The sequence below is a fragment of the Rhinopithecus roxellana genome, chromosome 20 (assembly GCF_007565055.1).
Source record: "Rhinopithecus roxellana isolate Shanxi Qingling chromosome 20, ASM756505v1, whole genome shotgun sequence".
Classification (NCBI taxonomy): Eukaryota; Metazoa; Chordata; class Mammalia; order Primates; family Cercopithecidae; genus Rhinopithecus; species Rhinopithecus roxellana.
The window spans coordinates 57560526-57586968 of NC_044568.1; the positions used below are offsets into that span (position 1 = coordinate 57560526).

At 40.8% G+C, this 26443-nt stretch overlaps 1 long non-coding RNA gene and 1 pseudogene across 2 annotated transcripts in view; one reads left to right on the forward strand and one right to left on the reverse strand.

The window, feature by feature from the left end:
- Nucleotides 1-26443, forward strand: part of LOC115895290 — a 337692-nt gene that overhangs the window by 33152 nt on the left and 278097 nt on the right. The gene's annotated exons all lie outside the window — the stretch shown is intronic.
- On the reverse strand, nucleotides 19359-19946 carry LOC104671639 (annotated as a pseudogene). The gene has a single exon (XR_749307.2). The product of XR_749307.2 is annotated as a leydig cell tumor 10 kDa protein homolog pseudogene (transcript).

The window sequence follows — 26443 nt, forward strand, 5'->3', positions numbered from 1 at the left end:
AAACTCTGCGTGTGATTTTACTTCAAAATCACTTTGTCCTGTAGATGTCTCATGTCAAGCATTAGAAAGAAGCATGCGCAGGAGTTATCCAGGGAAGAGATAACTTAAAAGGGAACCATGTATAGTGTAGAGTTTCCCAGCTCCTCTCCCACCTGGAAATCAAAGGAGAAGATTCCTAGTGCTGGATATTCTGAACAGAGAGTCTTCAGGATTGAGGGGCCTCTTCCTCTATTTTGATCTGCAAAACTCAGCCTGAGCTATTATGACTCTCAGGGAGCAGTTATTCAAACCCTTCCTCTCTGAATTTCACAAGTATAAAGAAATGACAATGCACTGAAACAAATTAGATGTCAGGCATCTGTTCTATTTCATTCTCCTCTTTTCCATTTTGTTCTCCTCCATCCCATTCTATGCCATTCTGTGCAATTATATTTTATTACTAGCCATTCTATTCTATGCCATCCCATTCCATTTGAACTTCTGACCTTTCATTCTATATTGTTCTGGCCTATTCCATTCCATTTTGCAGCTATGAAAATTTATTTGTTTTTGCTAATTTTTTTAGCATAAATATGCCAAAATTTTGCATGGGATATACCCATACCAAAAAAAATGTTGTTCATCTGAAATTCAAATTTAACTGGGCATCCTATATTATTTCTGGCAACTGTACCTAGAAGAGCCTTAATTCTGGACCTGCAGTATGTGTAGTATTTCCAGGACTAGGAAGCTGACCTTAGCCTTATGCAAACTCTCAGTAAACACTCCAATGTGCCCGAATTGTTTTTCACATGTTACTTGCACCTGACAGGCAGCCAAGCCTAAAACTAGGGTACTATGAGGGGTCAAATAGGAGATGGCGAGATAGAGGAGGTACAAGGAGGTCTTAAAACTGATTTGACTGAATGGTAAAGGCAAAATTATTGAGAAAAAAAAATCAAACCCACTAATCAACAGTGTTGAAATTAGCTGTGCTGTGTAGGGTCAGAACCTGTCTTTATTTAAATTTTTGATATTTTGTTCATCATGTATGTTTTGCACTAATTTTTACTTTAAAAATATTGCAATAACATCCTGGGAAGCATGCGAAACCCTGTCTCTAAAAAAACAAATACAAAAAATAGCTGGGTGTAATGGTGCACGCCTATAGTCCCAGCTACTTAGCAGGCTGAGCTGGGAGGATTGCTTGAGCCCAGGAGTCAGAGGTTGCAATGTGAGTGGTGATTGCTACTGCACTCCAGCCTGGGTGACAGAATGAGACCCTGTCTCAAACAAACAAACAAACAAACAAACAAACAAACAAAAAAACACATTAAATGTTGTTTATCTTCATTATTAAGCTTTTTGGTGTCTCCTTAAGTTTTGCATCCTTGTCCTAGTTATGTTTGTTGCACTTAACAGAATGTAGATTCTCTCGGGGTGGGTGATAATACCCATTGGTGTGTGTCTTATGGAGAGCGTTATTATCTGGGTGACATACCTCTTGTTGGAGCATTCTGTGTTAGATCTTTCCTTGTTGAAGTCTCTGAAAATTTCTTTAACCTTAGTCATCACCTTTTCTAATTGTATCTGTTGGCATCTTTCTAACAATCCCATCTCTGTCCCATTGTGACTACTGTGCACTTCCTGACTTCACTTTCCCTTATGGGTACTGTAAGGAGAAAAATAGTTCCTACCTCATAGAGTTATTTTGTTTTTTATTTTTTATTTTCTTTTAGTAGAGACGGGGTTTCACCATGTTGACCAGGCTGGTCTCGAGCTCCTGACCTCAGGTGATCCACCCGCCTCCACTCCCAAAATGCTGGGATTACAGGCATGAGCCACTGCACCCAGCCTCATGAAGTTATTTTAATGATTTAACGGGATTACTACCCAAAGCACATAATCCTCATATGTGGTAAATTGGAAACAACCAATAAATGTTATAATAGTAATAATTAACATTTGTCTAATTTGATGCTCCAAGCAACTGTGTGATACGGACACAATGTTTACTCTCATTTCATAGATGAGAAAGTAGGGTACAGAGTGGGAGGGTGTCTCCTGCAATGTAACTCAACTAGTGGATGGGGGTAGAAGCCAAACTTTCTGAGTCCAAGTCCATTTCCCATTCCAACATACCACACCAGGATCATTAGCAACCTAAAAGACCAAATGTGGAGAGGTGGAAGGTTCTAGAAGGTTCTGGAATTTAAGGTAACATTCTTCCTCCTGGCCCCACACTGGAATATTATATGCAGAATAGTTCTAATTGTCTTGGATTTATAGCACATCACTATGCCAATAGCTTTTGATTGAGCTTTCAGACTTGATATGTGTGTTTAAAGATCTAATGTCAACCTCAACTAAGCATTAACTTAATGCATTTATTAAGCATTAGGTGTAGAATATAATCATGGTGAAAAAAATTCTCATATTGCTGCATTTTAGAAGCAATACATTTTTCTGTAGGGAAAAAGTGATTGAAATTTATTGAGACCCCACCTTTAAATAAAATTTGGGGAGAGGATCAGTGAGACTCTTCAGAATCTTCTAGTTGGCAAGAGGTCACTTCCTAGAAGGTGTATGGTTATATGTAAAGTGCTTGGCAGTTTACTTAGAAAACACTGGTATCAGCAATGAGCTAAAGAAAATTCAAGGGTTAAAACCTTCTTTTTCTTTGTAGTGATTTATTAGACTATATTTATTAACAGTACAAATCCCATAGTAAATTAAGATAAATTGGCCGGGCACGGTGGCTCAAGCCTGTAATCCCAGCACTTTGGGAGGCCGAGACGGACGAATCACGAGGTCAGCAGATCGGACCATCCTGGCTAACACGGTGAAACCCCGTCTCTGCTAAAAAATACAAAAAACTAGCCGGGCGAGGTGGCGGGTGCCTATAGTCCCAGCTACTCAGGAGGCTGAGGCAGGAGAATGGCATAAACCCGGGAGGCGGAGCTTGCAGTGAGCTGAGATCCGGCCACTGCACTCCAGCCCGGGCGACAGAGCGAGACTCCATCTCAAAAAAAAAAAAAAAAAAAAAAGATAAATTGCAGTCTATATTTGAAAACTCGAAGCCACCGACTATCCAAAAAGACTGTAAAGTGAATAAAGGCAGTATCTGCTTTCAGATGTATTTCCCAGCAGTCCCTCTTTAATGTTGGCTGTGATGTGTGCCTTGACATCTTCTTGTTTGTTTTCCCTCTGAGAGTCAGTTATCCCGGGAATAAAATATGTTCATGAGAGGCAGTCTAGTGGCATGCTTTAGACTGTGGGCTTTATAATGAACTGAGTTTGAGTGTCAACTCTACTAATTCCAGCTAGATGAGCTTGGGCATATTCCTTAAGCACTTAGAGCCTAAGCACTCGGATAATAGTGGTATCTCCTTCGTGATGTTCTTAAAAAATTAAATGAGATAATGCATGTAAAGTGCTTAGGGCCATGCCTTACCAACATTAAGTGGTCAATAAATGTTAGTTATTAGTTGGGAAATAGGGATAATGTAATCCTCTTAAGGATATTTTGAGGATTCGTTGAGATGCTTATAAAGCATTTAGGTCACTACCTGACCCACAGTCAGCACTACTCAATAAATGTTCATCATTGACATGGTTGTTTTTGTTTTTACATGTTATTTGTAAAATATGGATAATGTAATTACCTTAGTATCGTTCTGAAGACTAATAGAGATAATGTGTGTGAAGTATTCAGCTCTGTGCCTGTCACAGAGTAAGAACCAAATTAATGTTAATCTCCTTAAGGACAAGAACTATGTTTTTATGTCATTTTTTTCCCCAGCACCCTGGTTCAATGCTTGACACATAGAAAGTTTCCAATAAATATTTTATAAGTAATTGAATGAATAGCTGTATTATTAATTATATTCTCTTCTATCCAAAATGAAATAGGAGGTCTTGGAGAAAAGTCCTGTTCTCCTTTAGAATCTGTTGACCCCTGGAAAATGGAGAATAAAATAAACCTGAGAAGACAGGATGTTCCCAAACTCTGAGATCATCGTCATAATCCCCTACATTAGAAAGGTCTTTATGGTTCACAAAGAACTTTCACATCCATTATGTCATTCAACATAAAAAAATAAAACAGGCGAGAAATATCCTTAGGGTCAGCCCGGACATGGATCTAAGTCTCTTAGAAATGATTTAAAATCCCCTCTGTCTTGTTGCAGATATTGCTTATAGAAAACTTCAGGCACAGAAATGCTACCCAGCTTGATTTAGTTTAAAGAAACCCTTTGTGACCTTATAAACAAACATGGTCCAGTGGGAACACAAGTGGAATTTCAGAATTTTGAAGATGAGCTGAGAGAATCTGCTCAGAAATGGCACATATTAAAACAATCTCTACCAAAGGAGTGAAAACAATAAAGAGATTGACTCAGAAGAGAACAAAAAGGCCAATGCCACTTACTGGTGAGCAATGAGTGCCTTACTCACTATAACTGTTGACTGTGTAACAATAATGTTTGGGAACATTGCAATCCCCAGAGCAGGCTTACAATGATGCTCATCTACTCATATGGATGGAAGGCCTGACATAGACTCTGATTGCTCATGGAAAGAGCTTCTTTTCCTTAAAATATGCTCTCAAAATGGGCCTGGGCAAGGCTGATAATAAACATTTTTTTGAATATAAATACCAGCTTTTAAATATCTGTCCTCTGATATAATGCTGTGTGTTCATGTAAGTGTTGAGTGAATGTGTTTTGACTTTATGTCCAGAGTGAGTGGGTTAGGCCAGTTGATTAACTAAGTGAGTTACAGAGAGACAGAGACAAGGGCTGTATTGGTCAAAGTCCCAGCAAGGAACTGATGGTCTAAATGGAAGTTCAGATGGTTCAAGGGCAGGGAGTTTATTGACTGAGATATGGACAGCCTTACAAAAATGAACAACGGATGATGAGTGAAGATACTGGAGATGGGCAATGATAAGAAGCCATTTCAATGCCTCGGTGTACATAGCATTATGGAAATGCAGAGATAACTGGAATGTGAGAGAGGAGCATCTGAAAGGACCTGTTATCATGCAGAGACAAAGATACTCTCAGAGATATGGTGAAGCAGGGAAGAAACACTCTGGCCTCTCTCTTCTCCCACTTTCTGATCTACAGGTACTTCTCATTGTTCAAACCCAACTGTCTGCCAGCAGGCAAGGTGATATGGTTTGGCTGTGTCTCCACCTAAATCTCATCTTGAGATTTAGGTCATGGGAGGGACCAGGTGGAGATAATTGAATCATGGGGGTGGGGGTTCTCCCATCCTGTTCCTGTGATAGTGAGTTAGTTCTCACGAGATTCGATGGTTTTATAAGGGGCTTCCCCCTTCACTGGACACTCATTCTTTTCCTTCCTTCTGCTATGTGAAGAAGCACGTGTTTGCTTTCCCTGCCACCATGGTTGTACGTTTCCTGAGGTCTCCCCAGCCCTGTGGAACTGTGAGTCAATTAAACCTTTTTTCTTTATAAATTACCCAGTCTTGGGCAATTCTTTATAGCAGCATTAAGAATGGACTAATACACAAGGGAACATGGGAGATGTAGTGTTCCGGGGCGTCCAGGGCACAGAACAGAGCAGAAAATGTTGAGGATAGATCCGGGTCGGGGAAGAACAAGGTCTACATAATTTGCTCACTGACTTCCTCCCTGAAGCCTTGCCTACAATCTTACTTCTTTGTTCTTTGCTTGTATCACCCTGTGTGGATGATGTTTTTCTTTCTCTTTCCTGATGGCCTGAGAGCTTTTTTAAGGTAAGAATGCTATCTTATTTCTACTTGGATGCTCAGCCTGGCTGGCACCTAAGGAATGTGTCAGGATATTAATCAAATGACAGGATAACTTGGGGCATCCATTCATTAGAGTTCATGGAGAAGCTAAGCAGACTCAGCAAACTTTTTCTGTAGAAAACTAGGTAGCAAATAGTTTAGTCTTTGCAGGCCGTACTATCTTCATTGCAGCCTCTCAACTCTGCCTTTGCAGAGTAAAAGCAACCATAGACAAAATGTAAATGAATGAGTGTTTCTGTGTGCCAATAAAAGTTTATTTACAAAATAGGCTGTGGGCCAAATCCATAGGTCATAGTTTGCTGACCCCTGGAAAAAAGTCTCAAAACCATCAGAAAATGATTTGTGTGTGGAGTCCATCATAAGCATAGTCTTCTGGCTATAGATACCACCATAAGCCGTGGTGTCTTCATTAAATCTTTTTGGTGAGGATCTGCCTCCACTTGATTTCTGTCCTAGGTGTGACATAAGTTGAAGCAAATGTCCCAATTCAGGGTTAGCATATACCAGGGTAAACTTTGGTGGAGGCATTTAACACACTTGAAATGAGAAAATAAATAATTCAATGTTGTACATAAATGATTCAAGCCAATCCCAGTGGTACATGTGCACATGCACAAGTGTGTGTGTTGTGTTGTTTGTCTTGAGTGAAGGGGCAACATGAAAATTATGTGTGGACCATATGGGCACAGCCTGAAGGCATGCAATCTATCTCTCTATCTCACACTTAAGCCACCAGACTTTGCAGTGCATGCGAGCCCTGGTCAAAACTTTAGACAATTTCAGATAGGAGCAGGATAAGGGGCCGTCTTGTTTGTGGAAATAAAGCCTGCCTGAATGAAGACAAACAGAGGCCATATATTCAGAGCTTGCTATAGAAAGGAGTCAGCTGCTATCACTTACAGTTGGCAGAGATTCAAAGGCAGGCAGGGAAGTGGGAAAGCTTTAGAGTAAAAAAAAAAAAAAAAAAGTGAAAGCTTTGGTTGTAGCCTGATTGGAGGCTGTGGCATGGGGAAGCTGGAGGCGGCTAACTAGAAGCAAGGCATACTATATGATTGATTTGGGGAACATATTTAGCTTTCTTTGGTTTGTTCTAATTTGGAAGTAGAGCCAAAACTTAAGGAAGCTTTGTGTTACTGACCAAGCTTTTGTTTTGGGTTGATTGCTGCAGAGGTTGGGGTTTGGCTTCCTGGGATGCTGCAGAGGTTGTGGATCAGAGTTCTATTGTCATATATGGTTTGGTCATTGTCTGTTTGTCTATTCATTCTTTCCCATTATATGGGTTACTGCTGATGCTTTCCTGGCTCTGCCACCTGCTGGTTGATGTTAAAACAGGAAGAGCATCTTTTGGTCTGCATCAATTTACACAGGCTATGGTGATCTTTCCTAGTCCGGGCTTCCGTGCATGCAGCCGTGCCAGTGAGGAGAGCAGGTGACTCAAAATGAATCTCACAACTGGATATCACAACACTACCTGAGTATCACAACACTACCTGAATATCACAACACTACCTGAATATCACAACACTACCTGAGTATCACAACACTACCTGGATATCACAACACTACCTGAGTATCACAACACTACCTGAATATCACAACACTACCTGAGTATCACAACACTACCTGAATATCACAACACTACCTGAATATCACAACACTACCTGAGTATCACAACACTACCTGAATATCACAACACTACCTGAGTATCACAACACTACCTGAATATCACAACACTACCTGAATATCACAACACTCAATGTCCTCCAGAGAAGCTATGGCCCGATTCTCTCTAAAATCCAGCCTTTTGTATAAATCTCAAATTATTCCCTTAATGACTGATTTGGCTGTGTTCTCACCCAAATCTCATCTTGAATATCTCCCATAATTCCCATTGTTGTGGGAGAGACTGGTGGCAGATAATTGAATCATGGTGGCAGTTCCCCCATACTGTTTTTGTGGTAGTGAATAAGTCTCATGAGACCTGATGTTTTTACAAAGGGAAACCCCTTTCACTCTTCTGTTATGTGCCTCCATGTGAGATGTGCCTTTCACCTTCCTCCATGATTGTGAGGCCTCCCCAGCCACATGGAACTGTAAGTCCATTAAACTTCTTTCTTTTGTAAATTGCCCAGTCTCCAGGTACGTCTTTATCAGCAGCGTGAAAATGGACTAATACAATGACCTCATCCTTAGCATCCTTTAATCTCCTTTCACATCCTTTCCAGGTCACCCTGTGAGGTGGACCCACCCAGATCACATGTGGGTTCTTCTCTAGTTTCAGTTTATTCCCTTAGCTTATGATTTTTCTCGTTACAGTTTTATCATCAAAAGGGGTAGCCTGAAGCCAGGATGCCCCATTGTAGAGTGCACCCCATGAACACAGGGATATCACCCAGGCTGCAACAGACGTAGGCAGGTTCCTTCTGTGTTCCAGATTTTTCTCTCATGAGTGATTAAAAGATTGCAAACCTTTTCACAGGTCTGTCTGTTTTCTCTTCTTGCTTCAGTTCTTCTTTTCTACATGTTTATCTTTCTTTCCTCAACATGTAGCTGGATTGTCCAGTTTGTCATAAATTTGCCAAGTTACTGGATGCCTTTCTTTTCTTCTCAAATAAAATATACAACCCACTGAATTTTATTTCTATCAGTGCTTCTCTCTCAACGGACACTACCTTCTTGCCTGTGAAGCAAATACGCCCTGCAGGCAGTTCGTTTTTTGTGTGTACATTGGCTCACCTGAGTAAAGTGATACAATTCTTTTTCATAGACTTGCAGATCCCTGGAGCAGAAAGGGATCTCTGAGGTCAGGGAGGCTAATAGTCTCCAAATGTGGTATATAGACCCCTGGGAGTATGGAAGATGCTGTTAGCTAAGCATTTTAAATAGTTCTAGTTGTTTTATATTTACTTAAATCTTATTAGTAAAAATATATAATGGGTATATTAAACTGCATGAGTTCATAAATATTATTGTCTAGGATGAGGCTGAAGCAGATGGTGCCTTGGAAACTGATTGTACTCAGTACATATGAATTAGAAGTGTTGTCAGGTAATACCTGGATGTGACAGCTGTCATGAAAATAGACTTTGTAGAAGTATAGATCTGCTCCAATATCCTCAATGTGACACATGGGGAAACTGAGCCTCTGGACATGGAAAAGGTTTTTCCAAGACACCAGCTCTACACAAGCAGGACTAGGGTTATATCATCACTGCTCAGATTCCCAGTGTTCTTTTATTCAGTTTTCAAAGATCTCTTCTTGGCAACTGTGAGTTCGACTCAAGAATGGATACCATGATCAAGCCCTCAGAAGGCCCCTTTGGGATGAATTTTCAAAAGCACAAGAAATTGGACTAAAGCCTATTCTATCTACATGGCGAATTACCTGAAAAAGTTTCATTTTCAAAGACAAAAACTGGCCATTTACTTGATCTAGAACAACTGAAACTTCACTGCATAACAAGGTAAATGAATGTATCCTACTATTCACCAAAGTGGAGGCCTACAAGCTGCTGGTTGCTCCCGGTAATGGGAGATTCAGAAGGCAGTTAATGGGTTAGTATAGTTTTTATTGTAAAAGCAAACTAAATTAAACTGATAGTTTTAATTAAATTTGAATTGGCTGTGATTTTACTCAGTTTTAAAGGCCACTTGAGACACTAGCGTTGCTCTTAAAATCTAGTGTTGCAATTAGTGACATCTACATTTATTATAACGGTTACAGCACTTTATTGAATTTATTCAGGAGTAAACAAAAGCTCAGCATCTAAAGAGCTTGTATTCCAGGATAGGTTGGCTTTGGAAGCGTGTTTTGTCTCTGTTAGAACATCAGGTGATGATGCTGATCTTGAAACAGGAGGTTTATGGTTTAGCCATCTAGCCACAGGCTCAGACCTTGGGCTACCTCAAGGCTGAGCCATCCCCAAACATTGTAATTATGCTTTTGCTGTGATCTTTGTCTGGAAAAATCCAAACTTGTTGCACGTTTAACATCCCTCACTACCCCAATACCTCTGGATTTCAAGATCCATGTAATGCACTGAATGATTTTGTTCCCTCCAAATTCATATGTTGGAAGCCCACCTCCCAATGGGTTGTTGCAACCCTACCTCCCAGTGGAATATTGGAACCCTACCTCCCAATGGGATGTTGGAACCCTACCTCCCAGTGGGATGGTATTAGGAGGAAGGGCCTTTGGGAGGTGATTGGGTTTAGATGAAGTCATGAGGCAGAGTCCCCATAATGGGATTAGCATCTTTCTAAGAAGAGAAAGAGACTAGAGCTAGCTGTCTGCCATGAGAGGATACAGCAAAGCATCCATCTGCAAGCCAGGAAGAGGGCCTACACCAGGAACCCAATTGGGTGGACGTTGTTCCTGCAATTCCCAGTCTTCGGAACTAAATTTCTGTTCTGAAATAAATTCTTAAATAAATAAATAATTTTGTGAAAAATAAATTTCTGTTGTCTATGCCACCTAGTATTTCTTGTTATAGCTTCTCAAACTAGAATAGTCCAACACAAATTTAGATTTGGAGACAGTCAAGCAACTATTAATTTGATCTGGAAATCTGAAGAGCTGCGTGGTAGCCCCAGAAAATGTTTGCAAGGGAAGCTGCTGGCTTCCTGGGAGGGCAGTGTCTTGGTGGCTCCATTTTTATCAGTTCCAGGCAAAAGTAGAATCTGAAGCAATGGTTCTCATCACTTTGGTATGTGCAGCATCACCTGAGAGAGGGGCTTGTTAAAAAAAATCTCCGGGGCCTCATTTTGAGAAATTCTGGTTTAGTAAGTGGAAGGTATGAAAAAGACAAATTAATGGCTTTTTCCTACTCTACTTTCGCTCTCAACACAGAAAAGTTCTGACTCTAGATGTGTAGTGTGTGTGTGTGTGTGTGTGTGTGTGTGTGTTTTGCTATACATCAGTTCTCCAGCAGACATCAACAGGATGTCCTATAATTCAATTTAATTTGGGCACTCTCTACCTGGAGTTTGAGTCAGATACCACAAGTTAAGGGCTGAGCCCCCACAAAACTGTCCCCCACTTCAGGGGCCTCTTCATCTTCTGACCAACTGGCTGTCAATTTGGGGTTCCCTTGATTCTCTTGTCAGGTTTGATCATTTGTTAGAGTGACTCACAGAACTCGGTAAAGTGCTTTGCTTACATTTACTGATTTATGACAAAGCATCTGGATGAACAGTAAGACGAAAGAGATGCCACAGGGGAAGGTATGTGGCAAGGGGTGCAGAGCTTTAATGCACTGCCTGGCATGCCACCCTCCTATCACTGCAACATGTTCAGCAGTCTAGGATCTCTGAAGCTTGTAGTTCGGAGATTTTTGAGGAAGTTTCATCACCTAGGCATGATTACTTATTAACTCAATCTCCAGCCTGTCTCCTCCTCCAGGAGGATGGAGGATGGGACTGGAAGCTCTGAGTCTCTAATCATAGGTTGGTCTTTCTGGTGACCAGCCTCCACCTAGACACTCACCAGTAGTCACCTCATTAGAACAAAAGACTCTCCTACCACCCAGGAATTTCCAAGAGATTTAGGAGGTCTGTGTTAGAAACCAGATCAAAGACCAAATATCGAACAAAAGATTCTCCTAGCACCCTGATTGCTCAGGAAATCACAGGGCTTTAGTAGCTCTGTGCCAGGAACCAGGGGCAGAGACCAAATATATATTTCATATATTCACAGTAAGTGCATGGGCAAAACTTCTTTTTGCAAAACTCTAGTCTGAAGCATTCATTCAGTCTAGTGGAATCAAAAAATCAGCTGAGAAACAGGAATAGGAGTACCTTCTCAAAACAGGAATAGGAATACCTTCTCAGAGGGTCACCATATTCTATACTTTGTTGGGAGGTCCATATGAGGACAGTCTCTTAAAAATTATTTGATGAGAGTAAGATGAAAGCAGGAACTATATTTTAATCACACATGAATAAATAATACAGAAATATATGATACAGAAAATTGTGTAATATAAAATTATACAGAAAATTTATAATTATAAAATTATTAAAAATAATACAGAAATATATAATGTAAAAAATGAATTACACTTAGTCCATTTAATCCCCCTTCCCAGAGGCAGCAGTGTCTGGTATGTTATTTGTCTGGATCTTTCCCTCTTTGTTTGTAAGCATAGATGCTTCCCTAGTAGATTTTCCCTCATTTTGTTCTGACTTCTGAGGGATTTCTTCTACTTTGTCTTTTGATGGTCTTGGGTTAATTCCTTTGATGTAACATCCCATTCTTATTTTATGGATATAAATACTTTCCTAACGTCTTTAAAATAGTGTTTAGTTTTTCCTCCTTTTTTGGGGGTACTATCTCTGGTTTTCTCTGTTAGCACATTTTTTGCTTATCTCGATCTTTCTTGGGCAAGCTGCAGCCATTTCTCAAATGCCTGTTGATTGTCACTCATTCATATATAAGAACAAGGCAATAGGAAGCTTAGGGATGGTTGACAAATGAGTTTCTCTGTAGGTACAATGGGCTAGAATCTGGACATTTTGCTTTGGGTCCCCTACTGCCAGCATGCAGAGTGCTTTCCTCAGGGATGTCCACATTTACACTCACCCTAGCTACCCCGACTTTCTCCATTTATTCAATTTCTGTGTAAGAAGACTCTATGTTGCTCTTTTTTTTTTTTTTTTCTTGCGGTTGTCTTTATTGCAGGCAAACACCTGCTTTTAGGACATTCTGAACATGCAGGGAGGGAAGCTGATTCCTCCACAGGCAGAACTCAGTTAAACCCATTTTCCTCCTTCCTGTTTTCATTTCCATCCTGGTGTTTAGGAGTTCCAAGCCTCACTGGAGTTTTTTTTTTTTTTTTGAGATTGAATGGTCAAAACTCAGAATTTTTCAAGAGAGTGACACATGTACTTACTAAAATTAAAAGAAGTTGAATGTTAACAAACAACAAATACTAGGAAAACAAACCTGGGTACTTCAGTAGTGACCAAGACTCGGGACACTGCCACATCATTCAGATGAATTTCAGGCTTGAATCTGTGTCTGTAAAGAAGAGTGAGCTTTGATCAAAGCTGACACAAATCTGAATTGTTTCCACCTGAGTCCTTCAATTCAAACCCATATTCTTGGAATCTGTGGAACCTGAGATTACTTAATAAGAATCAAAAAAACAATCAAATTACAAAGAAAAATTCCAAACACGATGAACATGGACACAACCAGAAGACGATGTAATTTCTTTTTAATCAATACAAATAAAGTTACTCTTATTCTTATTGTCAATGTAGATCTGTGGAGCATTGAACGCCAATTTCTGAATTCCACTATTGTGTTCACAAAAGCTATAATAGTAAAAAAATTTAGATCTTGATGGGCCTTATAGATTAATTGGAACACACTCCTAATTGTATAGAAAGGGAAATGAAGGAAACCATATTGTGAATAGGTTAAAAATTTTGGCTTTAGGCTGGGTGCAGTGGCTCATGCCTGTAATCCCAGCACTTTGGGAGGCTGAGGCGGGTGGATCACCTGAGGTCAAGAGTTTGAGACTAGCCTGACCAACATGGTGAAACCCCATCTCTACTAAAAAAAAGGACAAAAATTAGCCGGGCATGGTGGCAGATGCCTGTAATCCCAGCTACTTGGGAGGCTGAGGCAGGAGAATCACTTGAACCTGGGAGGCAGAGGTTGCAGTGAGCTGAAATTGCAACATTGCACTCCAGCCTGGGTAACAGAGTGAGACTCGATGTCTCAATAAAAAAAAAAAAAAAAAAAAAAATTAGATTTTAAATTTAAGTAGACCTCGTTTCTCATCTGCTTTGGCCTGGAGGTGACACCATTCCTTCTGCTCAGAGTCTACTGGTCAGAACTGATTACATGACCCTATCCTAACTGCAGGACTGTTTGAAAAATGTGGGACTGTACATAGACTATTTGGTGAACACTAGCTCTCTTTGCAGAATCACCACCATTATTATCAGATTCAAGATGAGTACCTTTGTTTAGGTTTACAGTAACTTTTGTTTAGGCCTACAGTTATTGGTGGAATTAGGACTAGAAGCAAGAGGAGAAGTTTGAGCCACAGTTGAGGGTCCTATCTGTAAAAGCCTTTCAGTTTACATGTGGTGAAACTTAGGTTCCCAGAGACGGAGCAAGCTTTTCAAGATATGGGATGAATTTTAGGAGCAGAACTGAGTCTTGCTCTTTTTGCTCTTTTTACGTAACTGCCCTACCTCTTTCTCCTCTCCTGGAGATTTCTGTACGACCATTTCACAATTATTTCTGTGATGTTTTTCCTCCAAATTACTGAATTGTTTATTATCACCTAGAAAGAATAAGTCTTTCAATGAAATGTATGAGCATGTAAATTTTATGATAATGAGAGACATTTCCTCCTAAAACTAGGATTGAGCATCTGGAAACATAAAACACACATTAAAATGACTGAAGAGACCCCCTCCCCCCAGTCAAAGTAATTAAAGTTTGGTTGCAAAGATTTGTGTGAAGATAAGGAAATGCTTAAGTTCTATAATAGTGAAGTCTTGTCGTAATGACAAAAGGGTCTCCTAACATGGAAATGCCATTGATACTTCATTGTGGAAGAGCATTCTTCTAGAACTGTGATTGTGAACTAGGAGGTAGCCATAAAATTATGTGAAGTAGGCAGGCACTATCTACCAACTGAGTTGGACTTCCATTTTGGTGGATTAAAAATGGCTGCAGATTCTTTGACATATTTCCCATTGAGAGGTGGGGTTCAGTTGACAGGCCCCATGGCTTCTTTGACCAACAAAATAAGGTAGGGGTGACACTGTGCCAGTTTCCAGGCCCAGGCTTAGGTAACCTCTACTTCCTGTCTTTCAAAATACTTGTTCCAGGAACCTTAAGCCTTCACATTGACAGGCTCAAGAGTATGTGGAGAGAGAGGGGTTTGGCTATGACCAGCTTTCCAGTCATTCCCAGCAAGGCATCAGATGTGCCCGGGAAGAAATCATCTTGGAAGTAGATGGAGATAGAGTAGATGGAGACATCCCGGTTGCCCTACCTAAGTCCAGAGGATTAGAGACAAACTGCCTGGCTATGCTATTTTTGAATTCCTAGCCAACAAAACTGAGCAAAATAAAATGATAGTTTAAGCTGGGACCTGCTGGGGCGCTTTGTTACACAGCAACTGGTAACTAGTACAACTGTCCCGTATGGTTCCTACCTGGTTATGAGGGCAAGCTCTGGAACCAGACTGCTTGATTTTGAATCTCACCTCCATGACTTAGAATCCATGTGACCTCAGCCAGATTACTTAAATTCTCCATCTCAGTTTTTTCCTCTATAAAATTAGGATACTGAGATTTACCTTATAAGATAGTTGTGAGTACTAAACACATTAAATACTGTAAAGTTCTTAGAATAGTATTCAAAAAATATTTAATCAATAGGTTTTTTTTTTTTGAGGGCCTACTGTGTGCCAGGTACTGTTCTAGGCTCTAGAGGTTTGTGTCAAAAAAAAATAGGCAAAAGTGATCCCCTCGCCATCTTGAAATTTACTTTCCAGTTAAATTTTATTATTCTATATACATTTAAAATAAATAGGTAAGTAAAATCCAGAAATCATGGAATCCAGGGCCTTTCTACATCTATAGAACTCAACATGCATCAGTCAAATGTGTGTTTCCTTGTCACATTTCTGCGCAGCCCCACCACACTTTTTTCTGTGAATAATCTTTGATTGTAGGGATTATGGTGACTTACGGTGACAACCAAGAACAGGCTTCAGAAAGAAAGCAGCTGTGTTGCTATGGCCAAATTTAACTTCCTGAGTCAGCGTCCTCACATGTAAAATGGACAATTCTATTGAAGGAAATTGAAGGTCTTACCCAGTCCATCCAAGGAACTGACGAGAGAACCCCAAGAAGGTTGCATAGAGTAATGTAAGAGTCCATTTTCTGTTGATGAAGCTGAGGGGTTTAGAGCTCTGGGATTGGTATTTTCTAAACTTCAAATTTGTATCTGTGGCCTGATATGGACAAGTTCAGGTATGGGGCAATAGGAAAGTGTATTTAAAATGTGACTTGGAAAAGCTAAGGCAAGTGGCTGCCAAGTTGCTATTTATATGTAGAAGACAATGTTCCCATCAGTGGGAGGCTTCTCCCTCACTCTCACACTCACACGTCCAGCAAACATCACCCTCTCTCCATCTTTTTCAAACCCACATTCCTTTTCTACCATGACAGCCACTCTGATTGACTGTGGTCACTGATACCTCTGCTTGGAGCTTCATGAAATTGTATTCTCATTTCTTCATGCCCTTATCCATGAATATTTACTGTGCAACTGTCGAATGCTGCATGTACACAGGTGACAATAATGCACCAAGAGAGGCTTAATTGCACCAACAGACTTTTTTCCAGGATTATGTGAGAGCTGGGGAAAGAGGTCTTCATCCAGACGAGGAGGTTCTGGGCAGGGTTCAAGGACAACTGTTGTTTCTGTCTCTTCAGCACCCCTTTCTTCTCTCTGCCGATAATGAACCTCTTTCTTGTGAAGAATAAATCCTGCATGTTCTGAATGGGGCTGACTCAGAAAATCCTGGGAACAACAGTAAGCTTGTGACCCACACCAATAAGTGTGTCCTTGGGAATTTTATGACATAGCCATTGGCAGAGACTCATTTAGCCAGGGTTGCTAATGGGATGGAGTGTAAATTTGGGGTGGCCACTGGCCATCTTTCTTATCATTTGGAGAAAGTCTGTCTATGAATGGAACATATACTAGAAAAGATGGAGAGACACTCCACCACATCAATCTAAGGTCATTAAAGTTTTGTTGCAAAGATTTATGTCAAAATAAAAAAATATACTCTTAGATTTTAGGATGGATTTTAATAGTGTAGTGGTGTAATAGTGTAACAGACTAGTGTTGCTCTTCTGTTACAGTGAGAACACTGCCTTGAATCTGCCTAAGAATGAAACCAAAGAACAGAGGAAAGCAGACCTAGGAGAAGGAGGGAAAGACAACATCCCAATAATAGCATTCAAGTTTCTGGATCCAAGCATGTCTGCTGCTGGACATTACTCCTGGTACTTCTTGTTACATGATCCAGTGAATGGCAATTCGTGCCCTCCTCTCCCTATACGTTTCCTCCTTTTTTCGCTTAAGGTATTTTGAGGTAGATTTCCATTGTCTGCAAGTACAGAAAGATTTCTGGAGTAGATAGCACTTCAGCTGCATCTTGAAGGATGAATAGGAAATTCTCAGGTGAAACAGGGATGGAACTGAGGTGAGTAAGACTTTTTGGGCAGAAGGAACATATAAACAGCTTAGGGAGAAATACTCTAAGGAAAATATTTATATAAAATAACTATACAATGGGCATTTCCATGGGCTCGGGCTTCTCACTTAGAAAAATACTCTTGACTCTCTATAGCTGTAGGTTCTATATCTGTGGATTCAAACAACTGAAGACCAAAATATTGGGGGGAAAAAGGATGGTTGTGTAAGTACTGAATACTTGTGGAATTTTTGTCCTTGTCATTGTCCCCAAACAATACAGTATAGCAACTATTTACACAGCATTGACACTGCATTGGGTATAAGTAATCTAGAGATGGTTTAAAGTATACAGGAGGATGTGCACAGGTTATATGCAAATCTATGCTTTTTAAATTATACTTTAAATTCTGGGATACATGTGCAGAACGTGCAGGTTTGTTACATAGGTATACACGTGCCATGGTGGTTTGCTGCACCCATCAACCCATCATCTACATTGGTATTTCTCCTAATGCTCTCCCTCCCCTAGCCCCCCACCCCCCGACAGGCCCCGGTGTGTGATGTTCCCCTCCCTGTGTCAATGTGTTCTCATTATTCAACTCCCACTTGTGAGTGAGAACATGCAGTGTTTGGTTTTCTGTTCTTGTGTTAGTTTGTTGAGAATGATGGTTTCTAGCTCCATCCATCTCTCTGTAAAGGACACGAACTCATCCTTTTATATGGCTGCATAATACCATGCTATTTTATATCAGGGACTTGAGCATCTGTGGATTCTGATGTCCATGGCAGGGTCCTGGAACCAATCCCCTATGGATACTGAGGGATGACTGTACAACTATAGAGTGGCCATCATTCATTTGTAAACAGTACCCACAAGCCTGTGTCTTTTTGAGTGAAATCTGTGAAGCAATAATGAATTGGGAAACACTAGCTCATTATATAGATTCAGTTGCTTTCTGCTTCTATGAAGTTCTAAGTGTGGTAGTCACAGGAGCAGCAACAGAAATACTACCTTTAACAAGAATTTCAGTGTAATCTATTGGGGGACACTCACAGAAGTTAGGAAATCAATCATGTTTACTGTATGCTTTTATTTGTTCAGAATGGCTGATAAATAAGTTTTTCTGTCTAATTGCTTATGAATAATGGAACTATTTTCAGCAGATCCCTGCCATTTTACAAAAGCAAAAGCAAAACAAAACAAACAAAAAAACCCCCAAATACTAATCGGGTTTTTAACCAATACTGATACTAAATTTAATGCACCTGAAATTAAAATGACTCATTTACCTGGTTGATCAGTGATGACTAAAGCCATAAGCAATTTGAATACATAATTCTCCTTCCTTCAAGAGAATCCTTTTTTCCTCTTCTCTCCTACTGAGTGGATTTACCCATCCTTTAATGCTCATTTCCACTTCTACTTTCTCCAAATAGTTGCTTCTGAATACTGCAATGGAATCAAGCCCCAGAATGTATTCTCTTCTGAATACGTGCTTAAGTTTACCCAACACCCTCGGTACTACCTGTTGGCTCTTTATGAAATTAACTTGAATTACAACTTAAGTTGGGTTCCAGGTGTACTTGGATGCAGTGTGTGGAGCCTGGGGAGTTTAATCCCCATGTCTCGTCTTTTGATTGAGATTAGATTCTGCATGTAACTCGCTAGGAATCCCATCAATATACTTCAGCCCTTTATGAAAGGTGTCTCCAGGCGTTATAGTTTCTTGAGATGTTTATAACTAATATGCAAAAATGGCTTTGTGATGAAATACAAATATGTTTGTGGGAAATTTTATATTCAGTAGGTCTCCATAATGCAGGACTTCTCAGAGCCTTTAATATACTTTTGTTTCTTTCCAAAAGGGGGATGTGGTACAAAGCACTTCACATGTTATCTACTGGTCCATTTCCCATAGGAATACTAAATTCCTTGGTTTTCTAGGGAAAACTGTGTTTTTTTTTTCTGTCTTTGCTCACTAAGTGACTTCTAGAAATGTCTTTCCATTGCAGATACCCATTTCACTTGGGGGGCAGAGTATCTCAGGCATCTAATTTTACAATAAGAAATGATCTTGACCCAAAAGACCATGCAGGTCTGCTGTGACTTTCCAGTTCTTGCTCTTTCTTTAAGATGTGTCGGCAATTAACATTGAAGGAATTTATTTCACTAAGTGCTGTATGTTACAACCTCATCTACTAGAAAGGTCCTTTTTTCGTCCTCAAATCTTAGTCCAAAAGGAGGCCAACTGTTTTTGCCTGCTAAATACTTCCAGTCATATTTGAATATAAGAATAGTTTTTAAATATATAATTCACCACACCTACCCCATTTCTTTTTTTTTTTTTTTTTTTTTTTTTTTTTTGACAAAGCCAGGTTTATTGTTCTGGGTTAAACCTGTGGAGGCAGGAGCTGGGAAGGGGCATGGGGACAGATGAAGCTGGTGACTGTATCTTCCTGGTCATTGCTGGGTTCTCAGCACCCTTGGCCCCCACTCAAGTTCTAGGTGAAGCCCAGTGCTGGGGGACGGGGTCCTCTTCCTGAGTGCAGCCTGTGGGATCACTTGTAAGATCCAACACGGAGGTAGGGGGTGGGGTGTTGGCCTGCGCTGGGGCCAGCGTCCTCAGGAAGGTGTCTTGGAGGAGGTGGTGGCAGCCGCCCCATTCTTCTTGGCCGGGGTCTTCAGCAGTGCCAGCTTCTTGGGCAGGCTGCTGTTGGCTTTCATCACCACGTCATGTTCGATCTTCTTCCGGATCCCGACTTCTAGGTTCTTCTTGAGCTTTTGCTGCTGCACGACGCGCGCCTTCTTGGGAGCAATAACACGACCGCCTTTTCTCGGGCCCCGATTCTTTTCAGAGGCCGCCGCTGCCGTCTCGCTCTTTGCGGGCTTTCGCGCCTGGAACTTGCGTTGCCCCTGCGCCATGATCCCACCTACCCCTATTTCTATGTATGCTAAGAGTTGTGCTCATTTTAAGGTGATTCATGAAAAGTGATTTCTGTCCCTGTATTTCGAGATGCCTGGAAAGACTGGTCATATCCTCTTTCATCCTTAGAACTGGAAGCTCTGGGAATCATGATGTAGAAAGGCTTTGAGCTTTGGAGCAAACCCAACTTGAATTTGAATACCTGCTCAGTTTCATACTAACCTCATGGGTTTGGGATAGTCTTTTACCTCTCTGAATCTCATTCTCTTCATCTACAAGATTAGAACGTTAGTACTGTCAACATAAAAAATAGAGATGGATCTCCAAGCAAAGGATTTATTTTGGAATAATATATGAGAAGTAGAATTGCAATTTGAGATACATAAACCAGGACAGCCCCTAGATGTGTCTGAAGAACAAAGGGAAAGCCCAGGGTTGTACTGGAGGAAAGGAAGAAGGTTATGTAAATTATTTTGAAAGGAAATTCATTGGTGGCTTACAGGAGCTGGCGGGTTCTGACTGGTGAGTGGTAGCAGTTACTAGGTAACTTACAATCATAAAGTTGTAGCTGGCTGTTGTGGTTTTGGATTGGGCTGGCGAGATAATTCCTGGAGTAGGTGTTTGTGACCTGAGTGTCTTTCCCTATGGCTCCCAGACTCTATTTTAGTTGGGTGTGACCAAAATGGCTCCATTTTGAATAATCATTTTTCACAGCACCCACCCACCTCATCATAAAGTTGTGGTCTTCCTATGCTCTCATCTTTGCAAGCTGAAATACAAGATGATTGATATGGTTTGGCTCTATGTCCCCACCCAAATCTCAGTTGAATTGTAATCCCCACGTTTGGGGAGGGACCTGGTGAGAGGTAATTGGACACATGGGGGTGGTTTACCCCATGCTTTTCTCATGAGAGTGAGTGAGTTATCACGAGATCTGATGGTTTAAAAGTGTGTGGCAGTTCCCCATTCTCTCTCTCTCTCTCTCTCTCTCTCTCTCTCTCTCTTTCTCTCCTGCCTCCGTGTAAGATGTGCCTTGTTCTTCCTTTGCCTTCTGCCATGATTGTAAGTTTCCTGAGGTCCTCTCAGCCACGTGGAACTGTAAGTCAATTAAACCCATTTTCTTTATAAATTACCCAGTCTTAGGTAATTCTTTATAGCAGTGTGAAAACGAACTGATACAATGACCCAGTGCCAAGTTATTACCCTGAGTCCACCTATTCCCCACATTGTTTGAAATTGTGCTTCCTTCTGCAGATGAAACTACATTTTTCCACACCAGGGTGTCCTCTCTGTTCAATTCAGTACACAGACCTCTCATGGCTTTCTTATTACCAGTTTTTCTGTACACATGATGTCCACAAGCTGTAGATATCATGTAGATATTTTAGAATCTCTCAGGTCAGTTGCGGCCTGAGATAAAATCTTGTATTATTTTGTTGAAGTGAGTTAGCACTGTCTGAAGCTGGGTCATATATTCTTTTTTAAGATGCACTTTGGAACAGCCTTAACTACGAAAAAGAAAAGAAAAACAATTGAAATGTATTTTCTTAGTCTTTATCCAAAGTGTCACAAACCAGTTCCTAATCTGATCCATTTTTTTTTTGTTTTGAGAAATTTATTATAGCTTTTCATTATGGAAAAATTCAAACATACAAAATAGAGATAATATAATGAAGTCTTACGTACCCAGCACCCAGCCTCAACAATGGCCGATTTATAAGCAATCTTATTTCATGTAGATCTTCTACTTCTTCCTCACCATTAAATTATTTTGGGACAAAGCTGAAACATCTCATCATTTCATCTATGACTATTTTAATATGTATATTTCTAAATGATAAAGGCATCCTATAAATATATACCTACAATGTAACTATCACAACTAAAGGTTAAAAAGAATTTTGTAATATGTGAACCATTTTGAATGGAAGAAAAAGACAAAAAAGTATGTAGGAGTTGAGGTTCATTACTGAGACTCCGTGGATTGATAAAATAATGACCCAAAAGCCTTGAACAATGTATGGTCTTGATCTTCACCCCATCTGCAGATTAGAAGAATCTGGAAAATTCTAAATCATGAAAAGAAAAGAAGTAAAGTCTATGGAGGGACCATGTAGTATTTCCGAGCCTGTGGATGAGGGAGGTGGTTTGCACCCCTCTGCCCCCAGCAAAGGTTACAGGGAGCTGAACATTTCTAGAGACTTATAGACATACTTGCTGGGTTCCCTTGAGCTGCAATTATTCTTTTAAATGGGGTCTTGCTCTGTTGCCCAGGCTGGGGTGCAGTGGCATGATCACAGCTCACTGAAGCCTTGACATTCCTGACTCAAACAATCCTCCTGTCTCAGCCTCCTGAGTTGCTGGGACCACAGGCAAGCACTATCACACCTGGCTAATTTTATTTATTTTTTTATAGAGATGGGGTTCTCACTATGTTGCCCAGGCTGGCCTTGAACTCCTGGGCTCAAGCAATCCTCTCGCCTTGGCCTCACAGAGTGCTGGGACTACAGGTGTGAGCCACCGCACCCAGCCTGAGCTGCAACTTTTGACCCTCTCGCCAATGTTAGTAATCACTGTATTATTGACAGAAGGTGATGTCTTCTATTTTAGAATCAATAGGGTTGCTGCAGTATGGATTTTATACTCAAATGGGAGAACTGGTATGTTTATGATATTTTTATTCCTCCAGGAGCTAGCAACAAGGTAAAAAGGAAGCTCTTCAAAATATGTCCTAAGTGTGCTACTGAGGACCAATAAGTATACCCAAGTGGCAACATTTCCTATCAAAACGTGGCAGAATTTCTTTTTTTAGAAAGGCGCGAAGTTAATTAGCACCTTATAGGACCTTGTTATGGCTCAGAATGACTTTACATCTGTTGATAATTTAATCATTATAAATGTGACACAAGGAAATTGAGCTTCACGTTCTGTTACATAATGTAAATTGACAGTCAGTTAATACTGCTCAATAGCTTGATGTCATTAATAAGGTTGTTTCTCAAGCTCATAACAAATATCAAGTTGTTTTTTTAGTGGGTTAAGAAAATAGATTCAACACTTGACAGTTTTGAGATGTGACATTGCCCAGGGCATGTCTGTTATGCTTTTGGAATTTGTAGGCTGCTGATAGAGATCATATGGGCACTGATCTCTGTTTGAGGTCAAGAAGGTTCTAGAAGCACATCCTATAGGGCAGGACAAAGAGCTCTCCAGCCACTGCTGTCCCAGGTTGTCTTTAGCTATTGACAAGGGGTGAGGGAAAGGTCCTGTTCTGCTCAAAAGGACTTCTGCCTGGGAAGTGTGGGGATGCATCTGAGGTCTCACCATGTGGTGTGAAGGAAGGAGTGCTTTGTGAACAAAGCCACAGGCTGGCCTCCTCCTGTGCATCCACAGTCTTTCGTAATTGGGTTCTGGGATCCTCTCTGATCAGAACCTTTTGAGAGACACCCCCAGGCCTGGTGTCCCAGGAGAGCAGCACAGGGAGGGAAGGAACATACAATGCCAAAACAGCATGAACCACATTCCCACTCTTGAGCACCAACCCAGGTAACTGGTGCTAACTCACGGAGTCAGCCTGCATGGCCAGCTCTGTGCTGCCTTGGGAGGGCGCTTTGTCTCTTTCTCTTCCCACAATGTTGTCCTTAATCCTCAATGTTGCACGGAGCCATTGGCTTCTCTCGATCCATCATTTAATTATATTTTTTCCTTTCAGACATCCCATTGTAGGTAAATGAAGGAAGGCTCCCCACCTCTTCTAGGTGGGGTAGAAGTGTGCTCAGAGTTAGTACAAAACCAAAATTGACAAGGAAATGAAAACCAAAAACAAGTCAATAACAAAAACATAGAGAAGGCAAGGGCTTTAGGCTAGCAGCAGGGATCATAACAGCAAAAGATTTGGGTTGGATGCGACAGAAAGATTGTCAGGTTTTGCAGGCTTCTCAGGAGACTCAGACATGGAGACTGAAGGAGTTTAGGGAAAGGATCTGACATCAGGAAGACTGGACCTGCAGAGACGGTATCTGAGCCCAGACCAGTCCATTTTTGGAGAGTGGGGATTGGAGCACCTGCCCTGGTGGATGGGGGTTCCCAACTGAGATGCTGGGGACAGAAAGCCTTAGGGAGGCGACAGGTAAACCTCTAAGAGGCCAGCATGGGGCTGACTCTGGCAGCCCAAGGAAAGGGACAGGAGCTGGCGATTCTCAGGTTGGCAGCCCGATGGGGTCCTGGACACTGATTACCATGGAAGCAAATGTGTCCACAGCTTGGTCGTAAGGTGGGAAGAGTAAGTCAATCCTGAAGCAGGTGTAAAATGTGGCTGCTAAGTGATCAAACGATGGAAAATGGACTCCAAATCTAACTTGTTTTGTGTTCTTGAATAAGAAATTGCCTAGTTTGAACTATATATTTTTTTCTTCTTCGTACATAAATACATGGTAATGATAGAAAACCAGAAACTTTCATGATAAAAATAAATAAAATATAAACAAAATCCCCCTCAAATTTGTAGTATATATAGATAAATCATTATTGTAACTTGATATAGATTCTTTCCCTCCTTCTTTCTTCCTTCCCTCTTTTATCTCCTCTCATTGGGCATGTGTGTAAATATATATATATATGTATATATAATATAAACATATACTACATTTCATTTTGTATCAAACTTTTCCTTCTTGATGTTGAAGACACCTTTTTATGTATCTGCACATTATTTTTGATAGCTGAATAGTATTCACTGTATTAGTGTATTCAATCTTCATTGTCAAACAATTGACATGATGCTCTAATATTTTCTTTTGCTCAGGACAGCAGGACATTTAGGGATTATATTCCCTGAGCTGTACCTCTAATGGTGAGCCTCAGAGGTCTACTGGGGAGGAAATGAGGAAGGCTTCCAGAGACATAGACTCTTGGAGTGGGAAGGAAACGTGGTTGAAGTTTTGCAAAATTTTGATCTAGTTTCATTTTGTGTCATTTATAACGACCTCACCTTTGGGTGGTCCAGCCTGTATGTGACAGTGGCTAGGAATCTTCTGTGTCTGAAAGCCACTGAGGAGCTTGTGAAATACCCATCTGATATGGTTTGACTGTGTCCCCACCAAAATTTCCTCTTGAATTGCAGCTCCCATAATCCCCATGTGTCATGGGAGGGACCAGGTGGGAGGTAATTGAATCGTGGGAGTGGTCAACCCCATGCTGCTGTTCTTGTGATAGTGAGTGAGTCTCACAAGATCTGATGGTTTTATTAAGGGTAGTTCCTCTGCACATGCTGTCTTGCCTGCTGCCATGTAAGACGTGACTTTGCCCTTCCTTCGCTTTCCGCCATGGTTGTGAGGCCTCCCCAGCCATGCTGAACTGACTCAATTAAACTTCTTCCCTTTGTAAATTACCCAGTCTTGGGTATGTCTTTATTAGCAGCGTGAGAACAGACTAATACACCATCGTAAAATATTTTTCTATGCAATGATCCAGAATCTGCTTTAGAACATGAGATCTGGAGTCTGATAGACTGAGTCTGCAGTCCCGGACAAAAGTCCTAACCTTTCAGTCTCTCAGTTTTCCACGTCTGTAAAATAGGTATGATAAAAGAATGTGCCTCAGACTGTTGCTGGGAATATTAAACAAGTTAAAGCATGTGGAGCATGTGACAGAGCTCAGTAAAACTCAGCCACGATCACAATAATGGCTGTATGTTATCACAACACAGCATATATTTGACCCCTGCTATGTGACAGCCCCATGGCACATAAAGGTGCTGCCTGAGTCATGGCCTCTATCTCAGTCTACTGTTATTAACCCTAATTCCCTTGTTTTTCAGAGGATAGCAGTTCATGTCCTTCCCCCAACCCAGCTCTCTTCCCTCCATTTTTACCCATTTTGAATGGTCTTAAGATCTTCTCTTCATCTTCTTCATCCCCTCTGTAGTTCCCCAAAGACCTACTTTAGTGACGTGATGCCCAGCGGGTTCCCCATTGTGTATACAGGGTTCTTCCCTTCCTAGAGCCTCGATTCCATTTCGGCCTTAGGAGACATAGGTGGAGGAACATTTCTGTGCAGATGAATTCTGTTTAAAAAGAAGCAAATGTGAAACATAAGGTGTTTTGATGTTCATTATCACTTGCTTCCTGCTTCCCACTTAAGGACAGATTTTGATGGAGTTATCAGTATAAGAACATTCTGAAAGTGGAAATTACACACTGAACTTCTTGAGGGGAGAGACTGTACCTTGTTTTTTTTTTTTTTTTTTTTTTGCCTCTCTAGCTCATGGAAGGCACTATTGTATTTACTGTGTATCGAGCTCTTACTAGGTGCCAGCTACCATACAAAGTACCTGAAATGCACTTTAAATCTTCCAACAACCCCATGAAGGAAGTTATTTTACCATTACCACTTGAACTGCTGGGGAAACTTGGAAAGAGATGAGGCAAAATGTCCAAAGTCACACAGTTGTTAAGATTTGGGATTTTAGCAGGCCAATAAATAAGGATATTTTCCT